The sequence below is a fragment of the Gossypium arboreum genome, chromosome 10, assembly GCF_025698485.1.
Source record: "Gossypium arboreum isolate Shixiya-1 chromosome 10, ASM2569848v2, whole genome shotgun sequence".
Classification (NCBI taxonomy): domain Eukaryota; kingdom Viridiplantae; phylum Streptophyta; class Magnoliopsida; order Malvales; family Malvaceae; genus Gossypium; species Gossypium arboreum.
Window position 1 is genome coordinate 42,087,021 of NC_069079.1, and position 4,931 is coordinate 42,091,951.

Genomic DNA, 4,931 nt, shown 5'->3' on the forward strand with positions numbered 1-4,931 from the left:
CGCCAAATTATACATCTCTATACCCCAAATACTTAGTATATTTATGGATGTTTACTATTAGATTTGTGGATTTTGGTGCTCTTAATCTAGTTATTTCATGTTTTGTACTCAGGAGAGCACCAAGAGTCAAAAGGAGCCAAAAACGAGCCAAAAACGGACAAAATGGACCAAATCGAGAAGATGACATGGCCTAAGCCTTGCCACACGGGCATCTCACACGCCCGTGGCCTTCGCGGGTGTCAACAAAGGTTTTCATAATTTACATGGCCTGACCATTGAGCCCACACGACTCTGTGCAAATTAATGGATCGAACACGGCCTGGCAATCATGTCAAATGGCCGTGGCACACGAGCATGTCCCTTTTTCAAAGAGTTGTACTTTACACGGAAAAGGATACTTAGGGAGGAAGAAAGCCAATCCAAAACCTATATAAACACCCTAAGTGTGATCTAGAAGGGGGCCACTCTTTCCAGAACTTTTCTGGAATGCAGAACCTCACAGCGGGAATTACTTGAAGAAAGCTAGACGTTCCATCTCAAAAGCCAAAGCTACTCCAAGACTGAAGATCTCTCTCAGAATTCCTTCAGGGGTTTTAGAGTTTTCTTTATGTTTTGTTATTTTCATACTTTTAAGATGTACTCTTATTTTATTATGAACTAAACCCCTTAGATACCTAAGGGGGATAAAACCTATGATGGATCTTACTATCATTATCTGAACTGTATGATAAATACTTGATTTGTTCTTAATTATGTGTTCTTAATGCTTGAGTTAATATTTCGGGTATTAATTCATGATTTGATGTGCTTATACAGAGGAGGAATAGACCCTGCCTAAGAGTAGATTTGTCATAATTAACCAGAGTTGATCGAATGCCTAGAAATAGGGTTACAAGATTTTGCCGGATTAGGGTGAAACTTAATATGGGAATCCATAGAGTGATTTACTGCTTCCCTAGGGGTTCTAATTAAGAAAGAAATTTCGAATAATTCAATTGAGGGTTAGATGTTATTAGTCTCGAAAGGGATAATAACATAGGTTAGGGAGTCTCACAGATCAAGTCAAGTGAATAAATCGTCCGGTTCAAAGTCAGATAAAAAGTGAAATCTAGGTAGATTCCTCCTTGGGTGTCACATTTATCAATTACTTTTCTTCAAGTCTTTTTCCAAAATTTCCCTTCGCTTTAATTAATTAGTTAATTAGTTAAAATAATTAGTTAATTAAAACAAATCCTTTTATTTCTAGGGTAGATAATAAAAAGATTATTACTGGTACTTTTGGTTCCGTTGGGTACGATATCCCGGTCTTGCCGTTGCTATACTATTGTTCAATAGGTGCGCTTGCCTTTTTGTCGTGATAATAGTTAGTCTAGGTTTGATCTTCATTGTAAATATTTATTACTTGTTACGAATCACGTGATCAAATATTCCACGATATTGATTCAAGTTAAGCTCTTATTTAGAGGAGGAATAGACCCTGTCTAAGAGTACTTTTGTCATAATTAAGCGAAGTTGGTTGCGCGCCTAGAGATAGGGTGACAAGATTTTACCGGATTAGGGTGAAACCTAATAAGGGGATCCATAGATCGAGTTAATGCAACCCTAGGGAGTTAATCAGAAAGAGATTTCAATTATTCAACCTAGGGTTAGACATTGGTAGTCTCGAGAGAGATAATAGTATAACTTATGGATTTCTACAGATCAAGTCGAATGAATAAATCGTTCGATTCAGAGTCAAATAACAAAGTGAAGTCTAGGTGGATTTTTCCTTAGGTATTGTCTTAATTCAATCATTTTTTCAAAAGTAATTCCCCAATTCTATTTTCTGTGAATTCTTAGTTTAGTTAATTAGTTAGTTAAAACAAACCGCATTATTCTTAGGCTAGATAATAAAAAGACTGTCATTACTAGTACTTTTAGTTCCTTTGGGTTTGACAATCCAGTCTTGCTAAAGCTATACTACTATTTGATAGGTACACTTGCCTTCATCGTGATAAGAGTTAATTTCAAGAACGATTCACTATAAATATTTACAACCTATCGCGAATATCATGTATCAAGTTTTTGGTGCCGTTGCCGGGGAACTAAGATATTAGGAACATTTGATTTTTATTACTTTAGCCATTTTACTTTTATTGCAGTTTAAATTTTTATTTTCTTTTTTAACTCTTCATTTATTTTCTTATGGCAGGTTTTTCTAGTTTATGACTAGAAGAAACCCGTCAAGACCATTACTTTTTAACAGTGAGATCGATCGCATAGTTCGCAGAAACCAACGAGAAATAAGGCGAAGCCTAAGATACACAGAGCACGAGCAAGAGGACGATACTTCAATCACAACCATGGAGATCGCTGAAAACCAAGAAAATCTACTACCTCCTGCGATTGCTGTTAATCAGAATCCTGCTCCGCGCACTATGTATGATTATGCTAAACCTAATTTAACGGGAACTGAGTTAAGTACAGTTAGACCTACTGTAGCTGCAAATACTTTTAAACTGAAACCTAACACAATTTAGATGATACAACAATTTTTCAGTTTGATGGTTTGCAGGACGAAGATCCCAACGCTCACTTAGCAAACTTTTTAGAACTATGTGATAATTTAAAATTAATGGTGTTTCTGATGACACCATTCACCTTCGGTTATTCCCTTTTTCATTGAGAAACAAAGCTAAACAATGGTTGAATTCGTTACCGTGGGGGTCAATCACTACTTGGAAACAAATGACTGAAAAATTTTTATTAAAATATTTTCCACCAGCTAAAACAGCCAAGTTACGTAATGATATCTCTTCTTTTGTACAGATGGATTTAGAAACACTCTACGATGCATGAGAAAGATACAAAGACCTTTTGAGAAGGTGCCCTCACCATGGGTTACTGCTTTGGCTACAAGTTCAAACGTTCCATAATGGCCTGAATCCTTCAACTCGACAAATGGTTGACACAGCTGCTGGTGGAACCATCAATAATAAAACACCTGAAGATGCCTATGAATTTATAGAGGAGATGTCACTGAATAACTATCAATGGCAAGTCATGAGGACAAAGCGAACAAAAACAGCCTGTGTTTACAATGTCGATTCGGTCACTATGCTCTCTGATCAGGTAGAACTCTTGAATAAGAAAATTAATGGTTTTCTTAGTTCTTCACAGGTCACCCAGTAATGCAGTGCGAAGCAAATAGAGGTGGATCGAGCAATTCAGAATACCCACCTTATGGCTACAACATGGAGAACAAGCAGTTAAATTACATGGGTAATAATCCTCGATCTCAAAACAATTCTTACAATAATACTTACAATGCAGGTTGGAGGAATCACCCAAATTTTCCATGGGGAGGCCAAGGAAATCAGAAACCACCACCCCCTCCAAGCTTTCAGCAACCACCATACCAGTAGGAGAAAAAGTCAAACCTTGAGGAGATGCTAACCAAATACATCTCAGTATCAGAGACTCATTTTTAGAATACCGAGACGGCACTCAAAAATCAACAAGCATCAATCCAGGTGCTTGAAACTTAGATTGGACAGCTTGCCAAGTTGATTTTCGAACGACCACAAGGTAGCTTGCCAAGCAACACTGAATCTAACCCAAGGGAGCAACTCAACACAATTTCCATTCAAGATGAGAAAGGGCTAGTGGCAAACCCAAGGCCAAAACCGGTGGTAAGCGAAGGTAAGAATGAGGTAGGCCAAAACAAACAAAAATTAGTAAGTCCAGAATATAAACCTCGTGTGCCATACCCCAATGCGATAAGGAAAGACTGCTCAGATGAACAATTTCATAAATTCCTTAAACTTTTAAAGAAACTACATATTAACTTACCTTTTATTGAAGCACTTTCGTAGATGCCAAATACAGTCAAATTTTTAAAGGAGCTTCCAGCAAATAAACGAAAGTTAGATGAAAAGTCACATGTAGAGCTAGACGCGGTTTGCTCAACCATTCTTTAGAATAAGCTACCCAACAAACTAAAAGATCCATGGAGTTTTACGATTCCTTGTTTAATTGGTAGTTTGGATGTTAATAATGCGTTGGCTAATCTAGGGCCTAGTATCAATGTTATACCTTAGAAATTGTTTAAGCAACTAGGTCTAGGGAAACCCAAACAAACTAGTATGAGCATTCAATTAGCAAATAAAACTGTCAGATTTCCTAGGGGTAATATTGAAGACGTACTCGTTAAATTGACAAATTTATATTCCTAGTTGATTTTGTTGTTTTAGACATAGAAGAGGATGGTAACGTTCCTTTAATTTTGAGAAGGCCCTTTTTAGCAACTGCTAGAACAATTATTGACGTTGGCATAGGTGAGGTCACATTTCGTGTAAGAGATGAAACAATCACCCTTCAAGCTCACAACCCAAACAACATATCGAAATTTGAAGGTGATTGTACAAATTGTTCTACTAAGACTGATCATACAGTACAACCTATTTTGCAAGAAATAAGTTCGAAGGACACATATGAGCTATGTTCAATCCATAATAAAGAATCTACCCATGAAGAACGAAGGTTACGAATTGAAGAATTAGATGAATGGCTAACATTTAAACTGAGAAAACATGATAAACCAAAACTACGCCAGAACGAGCTCAATGTCTTACCAAATCAACTTAAGGTTGGACATAAAGTTTCATTAGATGCCGCAGACCCTCACATTGACACTGCCAAACCAAATGAAGAAATTCCTCTTACGGTACTTAGCATTTTTCCATTTGGTACAGTCGGGGTAAGTTATCCCAAATTCAGCATCTTTAAGGTAAACAATACCCACCTAAAACCTTATTTTGATGGGATTCATAGTAGGAATGAGGAGTATAAACTCCTTGAACCACCATGACCATTCACCAGAAAGGCTTAGACTATAAATAAGCACTTCTCGTGAGGCAACCCGAGCACTAACAATATTAATTTCTTTAAAT

General features: G+C 37.0%; 1 non-coding gene across 1 annotated transcript; it reads right to left on the reverse strand.

Moving 5' to 3' along the window:
- Positions 1-2,775: 2,775 nt before the first annotated feature.
- LOC128283376 (small nucleolar RNA R71) lies at positions 2,776-2,882 on the reverse strand. The gene has a single exon (XR_008273718.1). It is a non-coding gene; the product is annotated as a small nucleolar RNA R71 (small nucleolar RNA).
- Between the last annotated feature and the right edge of the window lie 2,049 nt (positions 2,883-4,931).